This window comes from Aotus nancymaae, unplaced genomic scaffold (assembly GCF_030222135.1).
Source record: "Aotus nancymaae isolate 86718 unplaced genomic scaffold, 86718_ANA_hifiasm-v0.15.2.pri h1tg000016l, whole genome shotgun sequence".
Taxonomy (NCBI): Eukaryota; Metazoa; Chordata; class Mammalia; order Primates; family Aotidae; genus Aotus; species Aotus nancymaae.
In genome coordinates this window covers 23,031,297-23,056,432 of record NW_026988428.1, presented here as the reverse complement: position 1 = coordinate 23,056,432, position 25,136 = coordinate 23,031,297, and the positions used below count along the sequence as shown (strand labels likewise).

Genomic DNA, 25,136 nt, shown 5'->3' with positions numbered 1-25,136 from the left:
CAATGCACAAGAGATTGCAGAACCTTCTCAAAGTTACACGACTAGTAAATGTCAGATGCTGAGATTTATACCCAGGTGAAGTTTTGTTTTAAAGTTGATAAAAATAATGACATCAATAGTAACTTGATTATTTTGAAATTGTTCCCAGTTTCACTCTTGATCCCAAGCTCATTTTATTGAGATAGTGACTGGAACAGGTTAATCACAGTGAAAACTAATAGATATGCTGTTCAAATTTCAATTCAATACTACATTTGTGGAATATGTTGGAACAGTTGACGATTTTATAGCAGAGATATTTTAATAGTCAAATATTATACTAGCTTCACTGCTTCTGAAACAGTACAAATATATTATTGAAAAAATGTCTTAAATGTAGAAGTCTGTAAAGTCCAGAATATAGAAGGAAATAATAGCAATAAAACTGTGAGAGTGGCAACACTGAGGAGGAATTGTAACTGATTTAGCAGGCCCACAAAAGCACTGAGAACACTGTGGGAAAAGTCGAGAAGGATGTAATTTATGCTACAGGAACCACAAAAAGGCTTGGGAATTTTAGGATCAAGTAGGTAGAACACAGTGCCTATCCTTGGATATTTTATAGGCTTCTGGAAAAGGCAGACACAGAGTCCTCAAAAGTAATATCACGGATTATAAGATTGACAAACAACTAGGGTGTAGAGAAGGGGCCCTGAGCCTATAAAGTTTTGAGGAGAGTTTACAGAGAAGACAATACCTGAAGTGAGTCTTGGAGGATAAGTAAAAGATAGGGTATTGTGGTTCATGCCTGTAATCCCAGCACTTTGGGAGGCCAAGGTGGGTGGTTCACCTGAGGGTCAGGAGTTTGAGACCAGCCTGACCAAGATGGTGAAACACCATCTCTACTGAAAATACAAAAATTAGCTGGGCATGGTGGCTCGCACCTATAATCTCAGCTACTTGGGAGACTGGGGCAGGAGAATCACTTGAGCCTGGGAAGCAGGGGTTGCAGTGAGCTGAGATCACACCATCGCACTCCAGCCTGGGTAACAAGAGTGTAACTCCATCTCAAAAAGCAATAAATAAATAAATAAAAATAAAAGTATTCTAATTCTGATTTGAGATGTAGGAGTGAATATGAAGTAAAAACTGGAGGAATTAGATCAGAAGCTTTTTAAAAGTGGTCAGACTTCCAGGTCCCCAACCCAACTCATGAAAAGTAGATAACTGTCTCTTTTCTGTCTGAGCGAAAGACTAGAGATTTTCCTCTGGGAAAAGAAAAATAGAAAGATAATCTGGATAGGACACACGGCACAGTTGAGGGCTGAACACGAGGTAATTAAGCATTGATAAGATCTGTCTTCTCTCCTTGTATCCTGTAATCCTGGCAACCTGGTGTGAGTCTACCTGATCCGGACTATCACTGATCCCTTACTTTCCCCATATATCTGTCCCATGCTTACTGATTGCAAGTCTGTACATCTCTGTAAGCAGTACATATTGAAGAAAACAGTGTTGTGAGAAATAATTTACCGTAATTAATTATAAAAAGGGAATTTGGAGTTTAGATTCATGGTTTACGATCCCATCTAAGCCATTGGCTGATTGTGTGAGTCTGGAAAGTTAGCTCTCCTGGTCTCATTTTTATACTTACAAAATGAATGAAACTAAAGTTGTAAGAATATTCCTCTTTAGATTGTGACAGAAAATCATATTAAAACTGACTTAAGGGGAAAAAAAGGTATATATTTTTTACATAACGGAGAAGTCTATAGTTACTTGAACTTTGATGTGGCTGGATAGAGCAGTATTCGGTTACCTTCATCTCTTGGCCTGGCTGTAATATTTTTCCTAGATAGGATTTGGGTGCTATTGCATCTTACATCCAATGCAAGGATGGACTAGCACAAGAATTCTAAAGAAGACTTTATTTTTAAGTGAAAAGATAGTATGAGATTTTTAGATATAAAAACTTAGATTTATAGCTTAATTACTTGAAACTGTTTCAGGGAAAACTAGTTCATAGTCATCAATTTTGAAAGAAATGCACTTTAAGACAAAGCATAATTATTGCCTCTCTCCAAAGCTTTATTAACCTGTCATTGATCTATCCATTATTTTCATGACTGCCAACTTGAAATGTGAGGCTCTCCTGATTACAGCAATGCACTCTCAGTTCTATATAATTCAAGGTTCAGATCCAGTGGGAGAGAAACAAGCGTTTGCAAGGTTCCCAAGAGTCAAGTGGATTGAACAGATTAGGACATCTTGCATGTTCCTGAACCACGAACCAATCACAAAAGCACAGATGCATCTTCACAGCCTAAGTCTTTACCTACCTCTCAACATGCTTACTCTATGGAATTCCCAATACACTTTTTCTCTACTCTCTCCCTTCTTGTTTTCCCAATCTGAGCATCCTAGCATCTGGCACGCAGGTTTACCTTATCTCTTGGATTGCTTTGTGTCGCACTTTACAATATGAAAATACATAACTATTTGTTGATGTCCACCACCATCCTAAAACCTGCTATTTCGTGACATTGCTTATGCCTGAAAGCTCATACTCAACCTGGAATACCAATTCTGGCTTCCTTCATAGCTCTTAATTATCCTCCAAGACTCACTTCAGGTGTTGTCTTCTCTGTGAACGCTCCTCAAAACCTTATAGACTCAGTGCCCCTTCTCTGAACACTAGTTGTGTGTCGATCTTATAATTTGCCATATTATATTGAGGACTCTGTGTATGTCTTTTCCAGAAATCTAAGAAATATCCAAGGATAGGAACTCCCAGAATCAAATGCAGTTCTCATCACAAAATATACATGTGATGTCCAAAAATCCAATGCCATCATTTGCATCTTTGTTATAGTGTTTCCCATATTATTTTGAAAGTATTTATTTCATGTCTTTTCTGATTTTTATAGTCTTAGCATCTAGAACAAGGCCTGATTCACCATTTTTACTCAATAAATGCTTATGTAAATAAATGAATGACATGCTTTCTTTTGAGAGCTTCTTTAAAAAAAAACAACACAAGTATAAACAGAAGCATGTGGCTAGGGTATTAACATTTGAAATCATTATGGAGGAGAATTTATTAACTGTGAAAGTCTATAAAGATCATATAATCCAAAATATTGCTATCTGGTTTTACTTGCTTAAGAAATTCAAGACTTTCTAGCCTGTGGGCTTGTGGTAATTTAAAAATATTTTGACCAAGATATTAATAATTTTTTTTGAGACAGAGTTTCACTCTTGTTGCCCAGGCTACAGTGCAGTCGTGCAATCTCAGCTCACTGCAACCTCTGCCTCCCAGGTTCAAGCAATGCTCCTGCCTCAGCCTCCTGAGTAGCTGGGACTACAGGTATGCGCCATCATGCCCAGCTAATTTTTTTGTCTGTTTAGTAGAGGGGGGGTTTCACCGTGTTGATCAGGATGGTCTCGATCTCTTGACCTCATGATCCATCTGCCTCGGCCTCTCAGAGTGCTGGGATTACAAGCATGAGCCACCACATCCTGCCCTATTAATAAATTTAAATAGCAAAGTTTAACTTCAGAAATTCTGCTTAAAGTATCTTTGGATTGTGTCTATAACATCAAATAATTCTTCTCTGAGTGTAGAAAATGTGTTGAGTGAAATGCTAGACTTCTAATATTTGTTGTATATGTAATTTATACACATATTTCTGAAAAATATAATTATATGTATAGACCTTTCCATATTTCTTAAGTTTTTTCATAGTCTTCATTTTTTGTTTATTCATTGATATTGATTCTGTAAAATAAGGAAAATTGTTAGAAAGCTCTGTTCTACAAATGAAAATATGAAAGTGCAATAATGTTAACCCAAATTTTAACTAAATTAAATTGAATTTGAACTCAGCTTGATTCTTATGTGGTCTGGAGTTTACAAACATTTTTCATAAAGGACCAGACAATAAATATTTTAGACTTTATGGGCAAAGAGGCAAAATTGAGATATTTTGTATCTATTTACACAATAAAAGAAAACAAATTGTCCTCCCCGATTTTTCTAACTATTTAGAAATGTAAAAATCATTCTTAAATAACAGCGTACAATTTGGATTTGTTCCATGGCCATAGTTTGCTGACTCCCATTGTGGTGGAACAAATCCAACTGCTAACTGTTAGACTCTTAAGTGTAACACTGATTTCTGTGTTAGTTTCCTAGGACTTCTATAACAAAATACTACAGATTGAGTGGCTTAAAAAACAGAAACATATTGGTTGGGTGTGGTGGCTCACACTTATATTAATACAGCACTTTGGGAGGCCGAGGTGGGTGGATCACATGAGGTCAGGAGTTCAAGACCAGCCTGAACAACATGATGAAATCCCCCTCTCTACTAAAAATACAAAAATTTGCTGGGCGTGGTGGTGGGAGCCTGTAATCCCAGCTACTTGGGAGACTGAGGCAGGAGAATCACCTGAACCCGGGAGGTGGAGGTTGCAGTGAGCTGAGATCATGCCATCGCACTCCAGCCTGGGCAACAAGACCAAAACTCCTTCTCAGAAACAAGCAAACAAAAAACCCAGAAACATATTGTCTCCCCCTTCTGGAGGCTAGACATTAGAAATCCAGGCTTTGGAGTTTTCCTTGGACCTCTTCAAGGAGGACTACAAACCACTGCTCAACGAAATAAGAGAGGACACAAACAAATGGAGAAACATTCCATGTTCAGGGTTAGGAAGATCCAATATCATGAAAATGGCCATGCTACCCAAAGTAATTTATAGATTCAACACTATCCCCATCAAGCTACCAATGACCTTCTTCACAGAACTGGAAAAAAACACCTTAAACTTCATATGGAACCAAAAGAGAGCCCACACAGCCAAGTCAATTCTAAGCAAAAAAAACAAAGTGGGAGGCATCACACTACCGGTCTTCAAACTATACTATAAGGCTACAGTAATCAAAACAGCATGGTACTGTTACCAAAACAGAGATATAGACCAATGGAACAGAACAGAGGCCTCAGAGGCAACACAACATATCTACAACCATCCGATCTTTGACAAACCTGACAAAAACAAGCAATGGGGAAAGGAGTCCCTGTTTAATAAATGATGTTGGGAAAACTGGCTAGCCATGTGCAGAAAGCAGAAACTGGACCCCTTCCTGATGCCTTACACTAAAATTAACTCCAGGTGGATTAAAGACTTAAACATAAGACCTAACACCATAAAAACCCTAGAAGAAAACCTAGGCAAAACCATTCAGGACATAGGCGTAGGCAAGGACTTCATGACCAAAACACAAAAAGCACTGGCAACAAAAGCCAAAATAGACAAATGGGACCTAATCAAACTCCACAGCTTCTGTACAGCAATAGAAACAGTCATTAGAGTGAATCGGCAACCAACAGAATGGGAAAAAATTTTTGCAATCTACCCATCTGACAAAGGGCTGATATCCAGAATCTACAAAGAACTAAAACAGATTGACAAGAAAAAAACAAGCCCATTCAAAAGTGGGCAAAGGACATGAACAGACACTTTACAAAAGAAGACATACATGAGGCCAACAAACATGAAAAAATGCTCATCATCACTGGTCATCACTGGTCATTAGAGAAATGCAAATCAAAACTACATTGAGATACCACATCACGCCAGTTAGAATGGTGATCATTAAAAAATCTGGAGACAACAGATGCTGGAGAGGATGTGGAGAAATAGGAATACTTTTACACTGTTGGTGGGAGTGTAAATTTGTTCAACCATTGTGGAAGACAGTGTGGCGATTCCCCAAGGTCCTAGAAATAGAAATTCCATTTGACCCAGCAATCCCATTACTGAGTATATATCCAAAGGATTATAAATCGTTCTACTATAAGGACACATGCACACGAATGTTCATTGCAGCACTGTTTACAATAGCAAAGACCTGGAACCAACCCAAATGCCCATTGACGATAGACTGGACAGGGAAAATGTGGCACATATACACCATGGAATACTGTGCAGCCATCAAAAATGATGAGTTCGTGTCCTTTGTAGGGACATGGATGAACCTGGAAACCATCATTCTCAGCAAACTGATACAAGAACACAAAATCAAACACCACATGTTCTCACTCATAGGTGGGTGTCGAACAATGAGAACACATGGACGTAGGGAGGGGAGCATCACACAGTGGGGTCTGTCGGGGGGAAATATGGGAGGGACAGTGGGGGTAGGGAGTTGGGCAGAGATAGCATGGGGAGAAATGCTAGATATAGGTGATGAGGAGGAAGGCAGCACATCACACTGCCATGTGTGTACCTATGCAACAATCTTGCATGTTCTTCACATGTACCCCAAAACATAAAATGCAATTAAAAACAAAAAAGAAATCCAGGCTTTGGTAGGTTTGTTTTCTCTTGAGAGTCATGAGGGAGGGATCTTGTCTCCTTGTCCTTTAGTTGGCTGACTTCTCTGTGTCTTCACATTATCTCCCCTGTGTGTGTTTGTGTCCAAATTTCTCCTTTTAGTAAGAATATCAGTCATGTTAGATTAGGTCCCACTCCAATGAGCTCACTTTAACTTGTAAATACCCTATCTCTAAGTAAGCTCATATTCTGAGGTTCTAGGGTTAGGATTCAACAACCAAATTTTAGAAGGTACACAGTTCAACATTCTTATTCTCTTTACTCTACATCAAACCTGATTTCCACGAAGTCAAGTAACAAGGATGAGTGTTGCATTCCATTCTTTCCAGTCTTCTAAATTTAAAGCCATAGCTTCTCTTTCAAATCTCACAGCACAATAATAGAACTAGAACAGCATTGAAAAAGTTCTCCATGGAAAGATGACTCTCTGATATTTGCTTTTCCCTCCCTTCAAAACACCCAGAAGATAATGTGGCATAGTGAAATCATCTGAATATTTAATCACTTTAGGAAGAGAGAAGCAGTATTTAGAAAAATCAAATTATAAAGAAAAATATTAATTTTGATCATATTTCTAACAAATATTTTGGTGGTTTTTAACCACTTAACTTGGTGATTCCTTAAATAGATCAAAAGGCTTATACACAAATAACATCCTCCTATGTCCTAGCAGCACTCTGAATTGACTCCAAAATAAAACTGTATTTGAAAACCCCAGCTGTGAATGTGGCTTGGTGTTAGGAAGTGTCACACCTTTTGTAGCTGGAATTGTCACAGCATGAAGAACTGATGTGCCATTGAGTCCTACATCCAGCGCAAGGATGGGCTAGCACAAGAATTCTAAAGGTGTCTTTTTTTATTTTTAAATGAAAAGATAGGGTGAGATTTTTAGATATAAAGACTTAGATTTATAGCTTAGCTATCTGGAAATGCTGTGGAAAAAAAAATAATGTAGAATCATGAATTTTGAAAGAAATATGCTTTAAAACAAAGCGTGATATTTCTTATCTCTGAAGTTTTATTAGCCTGCCATTGATGCATTCATTATTTTCATGACTGATAACATTTTTATCAGCAAAAGGAGGCAGTATTTTTTTGACATTTTTAATCTGGTATTTGATATCTGCTTCACAATCCCAAATCTGTTTTAAAGGGATGATTATAAAAAATACATAAGATAATACACCATAAGTATATTATATAGTGCCAGTCACAATTCTCCTCTTCATAGAAAAAAATTATTAGCAGAAGTCAGAAATCAGTTAATTTTTTTGAAAACTCTCACTTCTTTACAAATAAGAAAACAAACAGGAGGCTTCTTTATTTAGAGAATGGCTAAATACCCTAGTGCTCTGGTCTTATATCTGGAATGAAACCATCTCCAAAGAGAACACTGTTCAGACGACTAGGCCTATCCTCTAAACGGAGTTTCTATCAATTCCATGCAAGATAAGTAATAGCTACTCTTTCCTTATATAGGACAGGAGAGAAAGGAAAGATCACTTATACGTGTTTAAGTAATCATATGACATATATTGTGCTAAGTGATTTATGTTCATAATCAAAGATATTGTATCTTGCATTGTGTAAATGAGGCCACTGAAGCATGGAGAGTTAATATATTAACCATAAAAATACGTTTCATCTATATTTTAATACGTTATGAACCTGTTACCCTCTTCCCCACCTATTTTATTTTATTAAGACAATAAAATCTTAAATTTTATTGTCAATGGAATATTGTCCATCTTGTCGGCATTCCCTTAAATTATTGCCATCTAGACATTCTTAAATGTGACATTTCAGACAAAAATAATTTGGGGATAGGGTATAGTTTATGCTTTTCCTAATTTAAAAGTTTTATCTCTTGCACAGTAGTTACTCATGTGGTATCATTGAGGCACAAAAAGTATAAAAGTACAAAGGACCAGTAGAAAGTGGAAAATGAAAGTTTTCTGTTCCCTTAGCAAGGGAATAGAAAGACTAAGTCAAGCGTTCTTTTCTCATTTTCCAAAGATCATTAAAAATCATTTTTTAGGCCAGGCATGGTGGCTCACGCCTGTAATCCCAGCACTTTGGGAGTCACGAGGAAGGCAGGTCATGAGGTCAGGATTTCAAGACCAACCTGACAAACATGATGAAAAAATAATAAATCATCTCTACTAAAAATTTTAAAAAAATTAGCCAGGTGTGGTGGCACATACTTGTAGTCCCAGCTACTCAGTAGGCTGAGGCAGGTGAATCGCTTGAACCTGGGAGGAGGAGATTGCAGTAGGCCGAGATGATGCCACTGCACTCCAGCCTGGGCAACAGAGTGAGACTCCATCTCAAAAAAACAAAAAATCATTTTGTAACATTAAGTTGTCTGTGTGATATACAGAGAGAACCTTAAATTATCTTGTAAAAGTTTTCTATCTTGAAATATACTTTTAAAATAAATTTTCACCTGTATATATGTTCTCTTTGGATTAAAGACTTAATCGCCACAATTTCGAGAGATATTTTTCCTACCCTTTTGATTCCATTGTTATTGTAATGACAGAAACTCATTAACACGGTGGGTGTCAGCATTGATTATGACTTTTAGATTTTACTTTTTCCCATTATAGTTTAATTTCTATCTAAAATAGATCATAACTCTTGGTCTGCAACTGCTTTAGAGTTTTTCTGAGATATTGGACCATTTACTCATGGTGAGATAATGGTGTTCAAATTGACACTGGTAGTCACGAGGTACCCTGGACTCTTTTCTCTTATTTGATGCTCTGTTTTGTGGAATACAATGGTATGTGTAGCCTTCAATGCAGAATTAATCATGAGAGTCAAGTGCATACTGCAGGTCCAATCAGCACCATCTAATTACCTCAGACTTGCTTGTCTTAGGACTTTATTTAGCTGAGCACGTGCATTTGATAATAACAAACAGGCTAATTCAAAATCCTGTCAACCATAGGTAATTTAGTCATCATAAACGAAGTCTGGTGTGTTTTAGAGATTGTATCCATTTGACAAGCTAGCACGTATGAACAGGAAAGGCATAAGACAGGAAATAGGGAAGTCAGAATTTGATGTATTAATTTTCTAAGAGAAAACCTATCAAGCTATATGAGTCTTTTGAGTCTTTATTTAATGTGTATGTGAAATATTCAGTTAGGTCTATTGTTATAACACCTCTGTTATCTTATGAACTACAGCATGATAATACATTGAGAGAGAGAGAGACAGACAGAGAGACAGAGAGAGAGAGAGAGAGAGGTTGATTGTTCTGACTACCGGGAACATTGTTTTCTTGAAAGAATCTCTTTTGGTCAGAGTCAACAGGCCCTCTTATGCCTTTTATGATTCTCCATGTGTAGGTACAACTAATGAACCTGGTAGTTCATTACTGTAAAGCTCATGGAGACCCCAGTGAAGGCTGAGTATAGATTAAAGGTCTTGGTGCTCAGCATGGCTTGAGGGCCCTGGATTGCAAGCCTTTACAGCACATGAATGGCAAGAGATGAGTATGGGAGGTGTGCTGTGCCTGGATGCTCCTCCCAGTTTGAGTCAGCTGTCCATCTTGTTGGCAGTCTCTTGCAGGCTGTCACCATTTCCTCTCACTTTCATTCTTGCTGTTTTTTCTCCTAAAATTCTGGCCTAGATCTATTTACCCATGTAAATAGGCAGGGGCAAATCTGGAAGTGAGAGAGAGGCTCGTCTGAGGTGTTATGCTCTTCTTCCTCTGTGGAAATGAAGTTTCTTCCTTTTCAAAGTTAGGGGCCTAAGGCTTTGGTTATCTTCGCTGGAGTTAGGGATCCTCAGTGCTGAGCCTTCCACACTCACCTGTCCCTTTCCCTTTGCACTTACATGTGTATTTCTGAATCTGCCCACACCACAAAGATAAACTTGCATCACAAAATACCAAATAGTCCCAAAACAGATTTTTAATTAGATCTTTCCCTTGGTGCCCTTTCATTGATCTAATTCCCTGGCTGATATGGTTTGGCTGTCTCCCCACCCACATCTCATTTTGTAGTTCCCATAATTCCCATGTGTTGTGGGAGGGACCCACTGGGAGGTAATTGAATCATGGGGGGTGTCTTTCCCATGCTGTTCTGGTGTTTAAGTCTCAGAAGATCTGATGGCTTTATAAAGGGGAGTTCCCCTATACAAGTCCTCTTGCCTGCCACCATGTAAGATGTGGCTTTGCCCCTCCTTGCCTTCTGCCATGATTGTGAGGCCTCCCCAGCCATGTGGAACTGTGAGTCAATTAAACCTCTTTACCTTATAAATTACCCAGTCTCAGGTATGTCTTTATTAGCAGCATAAGAACAGACTAATACACAGGTATATGCACATTTTCAAATATAAATAATATAGTCTGATGAATTATTTTGTCTTCTTTTGTCAATTTAATGATCAATTTTGAAGATATCTGTGCACGTGTTTTTAGAAAATCTTGTTTGTTAAAATGATTTATCTCAGAAATTTTCACTTGAAGGTAGTCAGTGTTAAAAATTTTGATATTTAGTTTTAGGCACACTGTGTGTGATTTCTGTTAGTCTATTGTTAAACAAAATCACCGTGTGATATAGCTCTCCTACCATTAGCATTTCCATAGAACATAGCTAATTGGAAAGGTATGTTTTGACATATATCAACTTTTTAAGACAAAAGGCTATTCCTGATACCCATACCCCCACAAACTTATAGTTCTGTAAATTTTCTACTTTTAAACCACATTTTTCATTTTTTCCCAATACCTGAAACCCCTTTACTATGCTGCCTAGAATTCATAGTCCACTGTTGGCTGAATTGCCTCTACTGGTAATTTCTTCTTGAAACATGCCCTTCACATTCTTCTCTTCACTGAAACCTGCCTCTCCCCTGAGGACTCCCTGTAGTCCTTGTCCACATTCTTTTCCTCCTGGGCCTGGAGGTGGGTTAAATGTCCATTTTCATCATCACCTCCTTCTGAAAGAGATACCTATGTTGAAGCCTGTCTTAGTCCATTTCTTGTGACTATTAACAGAAGATTTGAAACTGAATAATTTTTAAAGAAAATAAATTCATTTCTCAGAGTTATGAAGGCTGAGAAGTTCAAGGTTGAGCAATGCATCTGGTAAGAGCCTTCCTGCTAGTGGGGCTGCTCTGTAGAGTACCAAGGTAGTGCAGGGCATCACATGGTGAGGGGAAGCTGAGAGAGAGACAAACTGGCTTTGATAACTGACCTACTCACACACTAGCCCATTAGTCCATTAACCCTCTAATCCTTAAATGGGTTAATACATGATTTCTGTTAGTCTATTGTTAAACAAATTCACCGTGTGATATAGCTCTCCTACCCAATGACCTCATAAAGGTCTCACCTCTCAATACAGCTGCATTGGGGATTAAATTTTAATGTGAGTTTGGAGGGAGCAAGCATTCGAACCATAGCAAAGCCCCTACCATCAATCTAGACCACCTGCTATCCCTCCTTGTTATTATTTCAAGAAACTTAAGTTACTCTCCCTGGGTTACAGAAGATATTAACTCTAATATTTTGTGACTTGCTAATGCTACTCTTATTGTAATTTATTGTGATATCTATATCCACTGACCCATAGCCTCCCTTCTCAGAACTTTGACACCATATCCTTTAATTATCTTGCCTTCCATTCAACTCATACTTTAGTCACACACTCCCACTGTTATACCCTGGAACTTGCCCTTAGTAAAAACTTCACCTTGTCTTTTCAAACAGGGTTGATTATCGTGCTGTCTAACAACTACCCCTATTTTTCCAGTTCACTCCTTTCTTATTCTGGTTCCAAGAATAATATAATCTGACCAGTACCTGCAATTAATTGATACCTAACTTGTCAGAATCCTAAATTCTTCCTGTGTTGTCATATATTTCTTTGTGTAAGTTAGGTTCTATGGGTTCCATGATTTATCAAAAATAACCAGCCAAAGAAAAAAACCTTTCTTGGACTTTTTTTTCTACTCTGCTACTTCTTTTTCTTTTGCTTATTTGACTAGAAAAGTATCAACTTCAGTTAAAACCAACATTTCATCTACTCTGCTCCTTCCCAGCTGAATATGATTGGAGAAAATTACAAATAGCATGGAAGCTGATTTCATAGAATGTTCATGACTAGTAATCTCAAGTGGACTAGTGGTGTGCACAGAAATCCTACAGTTCGCTGCTCCACTCTTTCATTCTCATAACATAACTCACAACTATTCTTTCTCCTCAAATTTCCAATCTTTCTTTCCCCTTCTCAGTTAGCATGTTTACAATTTCTCTAAGAAAATGGAAGAAATACAAATATCAGTCTCATCATCCCAGCTACTTCTCTACTGATGATTTACACTTGTATCAGCCTTACCTCCTGTTACTGTATATGAACTGTCTCAGTTAATATACAAGGCTAAACTCTCCAGTTAGGCACTGGATCCCATTCCCACTCAGTGATCAAAGTTATAGCGCCAGTTATTTCTAAACTGTCTTGCATCACCAATTTCTTTTCTTTTTTTTTTTTTTTTTGGTCTTTGCTATCAGCACATCAGCATTTTGAGGTTTCTCTGTCATTATAAACAAACTATACAAAACCCCTAACACCACCCCCTTCCATATTGCCCTTGAACCACCTCTCTCTCTCTGTTCTCCTTTGCAATAAATCCCTTGAAATATTTTTTAAAGTTACCTTGCTGTCATCAGTTTCTCTCTGTTGTCTCTTGAATCCACTCCATTCAGTCTTTCACCCCATCACTCTTCTAAAACTGTTTTTACTAATCAATGACTTTCTTATTAAGATTAGCAATGGCTTTCATTGACATAAAATCAACTTTGCTAAATTCATCATTTAATTTTTATTTCTCTTCTGACTTGACCTATCAGGACTCTTTGATATGATTGATTACTTGGTCTTCTGTGAGATCTTTTTTCCCCTTAAAAAATTATTTATGATGTTTGAATAGAAGAATAAAATGATAAAATTTCACTTCCAAGAAAAGTCTTCTTGATAGAACAAAAAGAAAAAGAGAAAAAGACATGTTAAAAGAATTGCCGTCATCAAACGGACGGGTAATAATTAACAAAATTAGATTGTGTTCCTATAAAAAGAAAGTATAGAAATATATTTTAATTATAGAACTAATACAGATAGCAGCTGATTTGATATTAAAATGAGATTAAACAAAACCTGTATTTCAAGTAACAAGTAACCCTCTAATGTCAGTGGCTTACAGTAATAAGCATTCATTTCTTTTTCGCAATACATGGCACAGCTGTGAATTAACTGCAGTGGCTTGACTTTACTTGTTTTCTTATTACTAGTCCCAGACTGAAGAAGCAACCTCTGGGATATCTTTTCTTGAGACAGAGGGGAAGAGCAAAAGAGGCAGCAGAAACTTGCACTGACCCTTAAAGGTTTTGCCAACACATGTATGCTCATATTCCATTGGCCAAAATCCATCATGAGGCCAAGGCCAAAAGTCAATGAGATAGATATGTACAATCCACAAAAAGGGAAAGTAGATAGAATATTCGCAAATAATCATACAACTTACTATACTGGCAATTCACACTAGTTTCTTTCCTTCTAAAGCGATTGTGAAAATAATGAGCAGAAATAGAAGATGTAGTAAAAGGGATGGATTTGGGAAGGGAGAAGATGAATTCAGTAAGAAACATATTGTGTGTGGGCTGAACATTCAGGAGATGTCAGGCAGGCAGTTTGAAATGGAAAACTGGCACTTAGGAAAAAGGACAGGCTAAGAATTTTGAGTAGAGCCAAGAACGGATTATTTGAGAACACAGCATTTTGGCAAAGGAGGATGAGGAGATATAACTACAGGAAACAGAGTAGCTGGTTCACAAACTGAAATGTTGAGTAAAATGCATCTTGATAATGTCAATTGGTGATCTACTACTAAGTCATCCAGACTCATTCAGCAGTGGGTTTTGAGTTCTATACATTTGTCAGAGACAATGTGGCATAGAAATTAAAAGCACAAGATCAGGAATGCAAAAACTGGCTTTCCCTTCCTGCTCAGCCATTTTGTAAATCTTAGCCAAGATTGGGCGTTACTTCACTTCTCCAAGCCTGTTTCCCTTTCTGAAAAACAATAGTGTTTACCCTTGTAGGATTGTTGAGAGGATTAAATTAGATTATGCCTATGAAATGTTCCTGGCTCATTTTAAACAATGAATTTATATATGTAGTATTGCTAACAAAATTGCATAAAAGAAAACATTAACTCTGGCTTTGTTTATCTTTGTTTTAACAGGAGTCCCTTCTTGAGGCATATGTTCTCTATTTACTAGTGTTGAAAATGTTATTGACAACTTAACAAGAATGTCTGGGATATGTATTATTAGGCAATTATGTAAAAATGCAAATAAGATTAATTTCAATTATAAAACATATGCAGCATTTTAAGTAATAACATGTTTATTTTTGGATTTATTTTGCCCAAATGCTCAGGTCTTGTTCCTTGCAAGAGTATGGCTGCATAGCATACGTATTTATTGCAACCAATATTTTTATCACAGCGAATGTATCAGAGTCTGTTTGGACAATGTTGATACTATTTACCTGCAGCCTCTTAAATTTGTATGCCTAGTGAGAAGTCGTATGGTAATAAACATTATTTAAGGGGATTAATCATTGCTGAGGGATCTTTTTATTTAGCCAACCTTGGAAGCTGGCTAGAATTAAAGACTTGGATAGGTATATTTATTCTACTGCCAGCATTTCTGCAGCTTCCCTGTGGTACAGATTCACTTTGAATTTTATTGTTTCTTCTATTATCACTTCTTTCCATCATTAACATCATCATCTATGTGTTGGGATCTCAATGGTTTCACTGGGTTTCTTTCATAGTAGTAAAAAATAATCTTTCATGAAGAAGACACCAATATGACACCAACACATTTTTCTATTTTTGAATTAAGTTGTCAATGAAACACTATGTTTTCTAGAGCCTGTAGACCATATTTTCTTTTATGTTATTTTTATGGTTTTCCTGTCAAATGATTTTTGGTGTTTATTTTCTTTAAGCATCCATCACTAGTGATTTGTTAGGCTGCAGGGCTGATTAAAATCCAGACTGCCATATGAGATGTACAGATGTTGTAGAATTAGAGAAAATTAGCTTCAGGTCTGGCAGTGATTTTCTAAAAATGGTTCCATTGATCTCACTGAAATCACGGATTTCTTTCCTAAGCTGCCAAGACACATAAATATTCTATGAGAACTGATTTTGTAACAGACTTTGACATGTATGATCTAATTCTAGAAACCAAAATTTTACCTGAAAATCAACAGCCTCAAGGAGGATTAAATATTTTGTTAGTATCCACATGTATATTTTGTCCTGTACAGCACAGAGGAGTAGGGGAAGTCATTGGACACATTTAGGAGGACCCCAGATCATCTAGATGTTACCAAAGTGACCACCCTGTATTGCAGTGTACAGCAAGAAATGAGTATTTAAGAGATGGGGTTGTAACCTGTGTGGGATTTAAAGCCTTGTTTTATGTCATTTGACTTAAAAAAAATTATGACAGCGATGTTAGTGAGTAATAATCTAGCAATGGTCAATGAGACAATTATCATAAAGTGTAAGCTCTAATCTTGTATTTTTCTAGAAATAGTGGTTCATAAAATGAAAGTGCTGAAGTGAATTGTCTTCTTTTGAATTTTGTCCTATACATATGCCTTGAGTGTTTTAGAATTAACATGACTAATTATTTTTATGGTCCTATGTATATTTTTGATTTAATTAGGGATCTATTTATTTGTCCTAGTTTCATAAACTATAATAGCAAATTATAGCAGATTAATTTGAATCTTCACTTACAGATCAACATGATTAATATGAACTATTATTTTTATTGCAAAAGCAATATCACAGAACAACATCACAGAAAGTTTTTGCTAAATTCAAAAAAACACACCTCTCTTCCAAGCATAATTGATATGACCATTTTTTCCTTTCCAGTGTTTCTTTATACACACACACACACACACACACACACACACACACACACTACATATATATTTTAATCTGTGTGATAACTTATGAGGGTCATTCAATTTTATACATTATTCACTTAACATAATGGTTTTTATAATTTTTGTTAGCAAGTCTTTATTGTTTTAACTATACAATTCACATAATACATAAAATACATTAAAATGAATTAGTTGACAGTTCTGAAATGCATGTGAAGAAAAATAAGTCTATAAATGATATATCATATACAAAATATAATAGGTTAAATTATAAAATTCATTCATTTATTTTTTCCTTCCAATGTCTTTCGAACAAAGAATAAAACACTGTTATTATAGAATGTGTGAATAGATTATCACTGCAAACAGTATTATCTCAACTCGGTGGACAAAGAGAAAAGAGCCAGTGATCACATTAGTCTTGCAATTTTTCCTCTCACTTTCATCTTCCCACACTTTGTTGACATGAGCTATCGTATAAAACCACAGACGATGCTAATAGTGTCCTCATTCGAAGAGAAAAATAAAAAAAAATCTTCATTCTACTTTTTTCTTCTTTTTTTGTCCTCTTAAGAGAGAAGATCAGGAAACAACTAAAAGAAGTAAATCTCTAATCCAGAACTCTACATAAATGCTACTATTCTTGTGACCACAGCAGCTCTCTAAGTCTTACTTATATTAGGCAGCAAATACATACTTTTACAGGGATCCCCAGAGAATTTGAAGATGGGCTGCTTACCCAGAATCTGAAAGCATGAGCTGGAAAATCACCGTGTGTCCTACATCACTGTATAATGGGACCAAAAATAGACATGTCATACTAGCAAAGACAGGATCCATGAAAACACTGACACATGTAAACGTTTATTAAAGCCCCAAACATCTTCTCTTATCAGCGTTTGGATTAGTAATTTTAACTTGGGATTTTCACTAGGAACTATACAGTTTATTGCTAATAGCTGCTCATTGATCTCTTAGCATTTGGGATTATGAAGGGATTCTAGTCTCCAAATGTGAAATCAACATAATAGGAATGTTTACGCCTTGCACTGTCTTTGCAAATATGGCAGGTCAGGTAATTTATATTTGTTATGTAGTCAATTACTTTACTATTTTTTCCATACCACCATTCCTCCATGCCTTTTCCTGAAAAAATCAATTTATAGAATTCAACCAATTTGTAAGTTCAGATTTCTTTCCTTTGAGGTTTTAATTCAAGTAGAGAAAATAAGTGAATACAAGTGAAACAAGCAAGGAAAAGATACATGCTACACCATAAAGTATTGCTATAATTATTATGAAAGCATTCAGATGACCATTTTAACATATTTTTAAAGCTACCATTTTAGCATATTAAGAGAACCACGACACTTTGCTTTGTTTAAACAGGCATACATACTGGTATTTCTGATTTATCAATAACTAACCTATAAAGCCCCTGAATATTTAGGCTTGTCGAAAATCTACTGTATTTAACTTTCCAGAGGTTTCTTTTCTTGATTTCTAAGATGAAATAAACTTCAGTTATTTTTATTAGTTTGGATGCTGAGTTTTAGGTTTACCATTAGGAATGATTTTTAAAATTTTTATTCAGTTTGAATGTACCAGTTAGTTACAGGATCAAGAATGGAAATTAAAACTCAAGGTATGATATTAGTTGGTTCCCCTCTACCTTTTCACCATGTGTAAGATGATACCCATGATAGCTAGTATACATCTATCCTGTTGACGGTACTGCCTTAGACACTGCATCTAACTCATGAAGAATAATTTATCATCCCAAGGGCTCTGGTGTATCTATCCAACTTCATCTTCCATTCTTCTTTAACTTAAACTTTGATCTACAGATGAGCTGATATCCTAATCTCTAAGCTTTTGCTCTGCCTTCAAACTCTACTCAGAATTATCCACCTCTCAAACTTGGATCTAAGCACTTTCTTTTCTACTCTAGACTGCCTGACTTTTATATGATCTTGTTTGCATATTTACCTCTATCGCCTTGTTGCAAAATTAGAATCATTATCTAGGTTTATCCATCTCTTTTGTCTCCAGTATGCCCTTGATTCAGGCATACTGGAGATCAAGCAATTCCTACTATACTTTGTATGTGGCTTCCTTCCCTTGCCCCAAATATATATGTATAAAGTTGAATTAAATTAAAAGTGTTCCTATACACATACTTCTTTGATTTTAGTACTACAAATGATTGTGGATGGTGTAAAACCAAGCAATAAAAATTCAAAAGTGTTAAGCAGTTTATCTAAATTCTAATTTAAGCTTGTTTGAATTTAAAACCTTTTCTACTAACATTAACCATATTGCCTGAAGATGCCTGATGTCACCACAGAAATTCTGTCGTAAATGATTCCAAGTTGTTAGATTAATGTAAAGTGGATGATGAGCTTTTTGGAATATTTCCCCAATGATCATGGTGCCATCAATGTTAAATAGAATCTTGTTGCCAGTATATTGTGAACCTCATTACAGAGTAACCCTGGGCACTTCTTTTGTAGATTCTGCTTAAAATTGACACCATATATATTTTCAAATATGTTTTAAGTTTCTCTGGAACAAAAACTGCTATAGTTGACACATCATATCACTGTCTTCATGACCTATCTTTAAAGTGATACAAAGAGGTACTATAATAGTTGCTTTAATATTTCTAAAACTCATTGACTTCAAAGACAAAAGTCAAAAAGATGTGAAAGTTCAATAACAGTCTTTTCATGGGATCTATCTTTTCACTTTCAAACTATACCAATACAAGTGAGAGATGAATAGTGTTTTGCAAGCTGTCACAAGTACTTCTGTGCTGTGCTGTATTCCGTGTATGTGTATGTGTGTGCATGTGTGTGTGTGTGTGTGTGTGAGAGAGAGAGAGAGAGAGAGACAGAGAGAGAGAGAGGGAGAGAGACAGAGACAGACAGACAGAGAGAGAGAGAGAGACAGAGAGAGAGAGAGAGAGAGAGAGACAGAGACAGAGAGAGAGAGAGAGAGAGAGAGAGAGAGAGAGAGAGAGAATGTCCAAACAGATAAAAGTTTTCGCTTTTTAGTCAAATACAATATTGGGAAATGATGTAATATAATTCCAAGGCATGTAGTTTATAACTTACAATATATGCTTAAAGGGTTCATAATCATAGAAATAATACCTGTAATTTCTATTGATCTTTTTGGATTGAAAAGCTCAGTTGAATATAGTAATAGTAGTAACCATACTTTTGTACTTACTGTTGACTTCAGAATAGAATTATGTTGGATTCCTGGAACGTGCATTATTAGCCCTATATTTCTAAAATGCATAACTCTTTGATTAATGTTGATAGTTTTAATTCATAGAAAATCAGAAGTTCAGGAATTTATCCTATGATAAATATCCACTACTCAGCATGTTCAATTGACCAATAATATAATTCAAAACAAATGTTAACTGAAAAGAGTGTATTAATCAGAGTCCATAAGATTCACCCGTTAATGGGCTACATTTCTTGTGCAATTTTTCCTTTCCTATTTTTATTTTTAAATAGACACAACATATAGAATCATTATCCTGCAGGGTATATTCTCAATAAAGCGCGCACATACTCTAAACTAAAAAGTTGTCATAATGGAAAGAAAGAAAATGGTAATTTCATTTTGCTAATATTTCTTACCCCAGAATTCATTTATTAATCATTCAGCAAATATCCATACCTAAAGTATATGGCACTGGGGACACAATAGTGCACAAGGTAAACCAGGACACAGATTTCATATAAACTAGAACTTTGCAAAATTTCTTGAATTCTTGGAAAGTCAGCATTCAAATTGATGGTTACTTTAAGTAACATTGCAAACAGGTACCTGTGCAAATTGGAAGAAATGCATGCAAATAAAAATAAATCTATAAATGGCATATTATAAACCAAGTATAACAGTTGTAAATACAAACTCACTCAATTACTGTCTTTTCTTATCAAACAGAAAGGATGTTGGAGGGGTGGGTAGAGGTCAGCCTCACATAAAATAGTTTGTTGATATTGAGGGAGGGCCATAGTGTATTAAATAATAGATCTTTAAACATTTGCTCACACTTAGTATGGTAATATTTTCTAATGCCAGAAAGAAATTAATTTTACCCTTTGAAAGTGTTAATTATTTTCTAAACTGTTTCATCCATATTCACTCAGGTCTTTGCCAAATTTTAAGGCTATTTTAGGCGAGGAAATACAGACTTTTTGTTTCTCCCTGCTGCAAAGCACAGAACAATGTATGTACTTGGCTTTCATATACTAGGTATTAGCTGGTTGGTTGGTTAAATCCTCTGGGGAAACATCCAAATCATGTCTACTTCCTGCAGTAATTTTCATTTGGTCAAATCCTGGTGGGCAGATTTTGTTCTGTTCATCTTTACAAGCCCAGTAAGCACCTAGCAAATTTCTGAAGAATAAATGAATAAATAAAAGAAGAGTGAGTTAACAATATACAATGAATATGAATCATTAACATTTTCAAGTTTCTATGACAGTCTTTACTGTGAACAAGCAAATTGAGGTATAGGTTTTACATAATGTACTTTTATTTATTTGTTATTTGACAATTAAAATGGGCTAAAATTAAGAATCTCAGTTACAGATGATTATTCATCTTTTTCTACATTTCATATGCTCACTGAGGACAAAAGCTAATTTTTACTCTATACCTTTCTATAATCAGCAATTAGTACAGAGCCAGAAATACAGCAAGCACTCAATGAACCAATTATGGAGTACAAGAACAGAGAGAACATTTTGATCTCTGGTTAGGAAATCCAAAGTGTCCTTCAATCTCATGGGGCATGAGGTTATAATGGAAGTAATACAGCAAGGCCAGATATTATATTTAGAAATAAAACACATAACACTATATGTAAAGATTTGTACAGCAGTGGAAAAGCTATAGGGAATAGAGACTCTAAACCCTCTGTTTTAGTTTGGCAAAACAAAGATACTCTGGGATAAAAAAAAACAAAAGTACAGCATTAAGTAGAAAATCAAGCCCTTACAGAAAGTAGAAATAAAATGTACAAACTTCTTTACCAAGTAAAATTGTTTCTTACCCAAAATCATTTTTAATTTTAAATGTAGAAAACATATTGATCCCAAAGTACTGTTGTTTACAGAGACAAGTCTTAAAAATAATAATAATTTTATTCTTTTTTTTTTCTTTTTTAGAGATAGGGTCTCACTTTGTTACCCAGGCTGGAGTGCTGGAGTACAGTGGTGCCATCATAGCTTAGTGCAGCCTCAAACTCTTGGGCTTAAGTGGTCTTCCCCAGCATCTGGATCTATAGGCACACGCCATCATGCCTGGCTAAATTTTTCATTTTTTTAAGAGATGGAGTCTCATCATGTGGCCCAGGCTGGTCTCAAATTTCTGGCCTCAAGCAATCTTCCCACTTTAGCTTCCCAAAGACCTGGGATTACAGGCTCACACCATCATGTCTGGCCTATTTTGTTTTTTAAGGAGAATTTCTAACATATCAATTTTGAATACAATCTGAGGACTAGATATTCATGCTATGTGTCTCTTGATTTAAGAGTTGATCTGAAAGCTCTGTAAAAAAATGGTTTGTGAAATCTTGAGCCAGTTGAAATCAACTTGTCTTTTATCAGGCTGAAAAAAAGGCTGCTAGCAAAAGACACCTAGAGAATATTTATTTCAAATGCCTGAGATTTAACCTATGTCCAGGTTGTTAAATAATGGACTGATTATTTTTAACTGAAATAAGCCGATGGATATAATGGTGTAACGTTTTAATGAGAAGAAAGTAATTCACCAAGTCAAAAAAATTATACTTTCTAAAATTCAAGAAATTACTAAGATGATTGCAAATTGTGTATTTATACTTTGAGGATATTAACAGTGTTATAGCATCAAGAATATCCTAAAGCATTTAACCTAATTATAAGACTTTTAAATATACAATTATAAATGTGTACTATTTTATTTACTTAGGTTTTTCTTTTTCTTTTTTTTAATTGTACTTTAGGTTCTGGGGTACATGTGCAGATCATGCAGGATTGTTGCATGGGTACAAACATGGCAAGGTGGTTTGCTGCCTCCATCCGCTTGTCACCTATATCTGGCATTTCTCCCCATGTTATCCCTCCCCAACCTCCCCACGCCCTGCTGTCACTCCCCTAGCCCCGCTACAACAGACCCCAGTGTGTGATGCTCCCCTCCCTATGTCCATGTGTTCTCATTGTTCAACATATACCTATGAGTGAGAACATACAGTGTTTGATTTTCTGTTCTTTTGTCAGTTTGTTGAGAATGATTATTTCCAGATTCATCCATGTCCTACAAAGGACACAAACTCATCGTTTTTATGACTGCGTAGTATTCCATGATTTCCTTGTCCTGTGTAGTATTCCTGTGTAGTATTCCATGATTCCACATTTTCCTTGTCCAGTCTATTATTGATGAGCATTTGGGTTGGTTCCAGGTCTTTGCTATTGTATACAGTGCCACAATGAACGTATGTGTGCATGTGTCTTTATAATAGAATGATTTATACTCCTTTGGGTATATACTCCATAGTCGTATTGCAAGGTCAAATGGAATTTATATTTCTAGATCCTTGAGGAAATGCCACGCTGTCTTCCACAATGGTTGAACTAATTTACACTCCCACCAACAGTGTAAGAGTGTTCCTATTTCTCCACATCCTCTCCAGCATCCGTTGTCTCCAGATTTTTTAATGATTGCCATTCTAACTGGTGTGAGATGGTATCTCAGTGTGGTTTAGATTTGCATTTCTCTAATGACCAGTGATGATGAGCATTTTTTCATGTCTGTTGGCCTCATATATGTCTTCTTTTGAAAAGTGTCTGTTCATATCCTTTGCCCACTTTTGAATGAGTTTGTTTGTTTTTTTCTTGTAAATTTGTATAAGTTCTTTGTAGATTCTGGATATTAGTCCTTTACAAGATGAGTATCTTGTAAAAATTTTTTCCCATTCTGTTGGTTGCCAGTTCACTCTAATGATTGTTTCTTTTGCTGTGCAGAAGCTCTGTAGTTTAATTAGATCTCATCTGTCTATTCTGGCTTTTGTTGCCAATGCTTTTGGTGTTTTAGTCATGAAGTCCTTGCCTATGCCTATGTCCTGAATGGTTTTGCCTAGGTTTTCTTCTAGGGTTTTTATGGTGTTAGGTTTTATGTTTAAGTCTTTAATCCATCTGGAGCTAATTTTAGTGTAAGGCATCAGGAAGGGGTTCAGTTTCTGCTTTCTGTACATGGCTAGCCAGTTTTCCCAACACCATTTATTAAACAGGGATTCCTTTCCCCATTGCTTGTTTTTGTCAGGTCTGTCAAAGATCAGATAGTTGTAGATGTGTGGCATTGCCTCCTAGGCCTCTGTTCTGTTCCATTGGTGTATATCCCTGTTTTGGTACCAGTACCATGCTGTTTTGATTACTGTAGCCTTGTAGTATAGTATGAAGTCAGGTAGCGTGATGCCTCCATCTTTGTTCTTTTTTCTAGGATTGTCTTGGCTATGTGGGCTCTCTTTTGGTTCCATATGAAGTTTAAGGTGGTTTTTTCCAGTTCTGTGAAGAAGGTCATTGGTAGCCTGATGGGGATAGTGTTGAATCTATAAATTACTGTGGGCAGTATGTCCATTTTCATAATATTGATTCTTCCTAATCATGAGCATGGAATGTTTTTCCATCTGTTTGTGTCCTCTCTTCTTTCCTTGTGCAGTGGTTTGTAGTTCTCCTTGAAAAGAACTACATTCTTTGTTAGTTGTATTCCTAGGTATTTTATTCTCTTTGTAACAATTGTGAATGGGAGTTCGCTCTTGATTTGGCTCTCTGTTTGTCTTTTATTGGTGTGTAGGAATGCTTGTGATTTCTGCACATTGATTTTGTATCCTGAGACTTTGCTGAAGTTGTTTATCAGTTTAAGGAGATTAGACTAAGGAATATGACAAACATTGAGGAAACCCTAAAGATGTTTTTAATTACTGGGTTATAAATCTAAAGCAAATAATATCTAACATAGTTTCTTGTACATGAAAAATATTTCTTGAGTTGATAGCATATTTGATGTGTTTCATGTAATGGATTTACTTTGTCAGTATACTACCATAGCACAGTGCATGAAACCTCAGTACCAGAGCATCTTACAAGTTATTTTTATATAACCATATAAGATATCCATAATAAGATATTCTAATTTCTAAAATTGACTTCTATTAATGTCCTCAACTGGTTCAAACTCAACTCATGAAGAGAGAGCAAGAGAGAGGAAAAGATAAAGAATATGAATATGAATATAAACACAATTAAAGTACAAACATATTTGTACATTTTTAACAAGAAAGCGAACAGTTGAAGAAGTACAGAGTAGCTCAATGTGACTATATGTAGGTAAACAATGGGAAATTAGGCTAAGCCTTAAGCAAAGATCAGACTTTCAAGAGTCTTTGTACCATGCTAAAGCATACAGAATTTTTATTCCTGCTCTTTGATGGGTGCATTGCAAACCCAGGCTAGAGGGAGAGATACCAGTTAGGAGAGCACAGCAATAGTCTACTGGTAAATGGTGAGGTGTTTCATTAAGATAATGGCAATACAGATAAAGAGATGCAAATGGAGGAAATAAAGATCCAGTTGAGCTTGGTACCCAGTTATAGATTGAGATTATGCATGGTGGACCAATTTGAGTTTTTGCCTTCGGTATGTGCTTCCATGATAGTACTCAGAATGAACCATGTATAATTTACAGGTTGAATCTCACCCATGTTTG

At 36.0% G+C, this 25,136-nt stretch overlaps 1 protein-coding gene across 11 annotated transcripts in view; it reads left to right on the top strand.

Annotated features, from left to right (window-relative positions):
- The window catches only part of NAV3 (neuron navigator 3), an 853,828-nt gene that overhangs the window by 715,392 nt on the left and 113,300 nt on the right, over nucleotides 1-25,136 (top strand). The gene's annotated exons all lie outside the window — the stretch shown is intronic.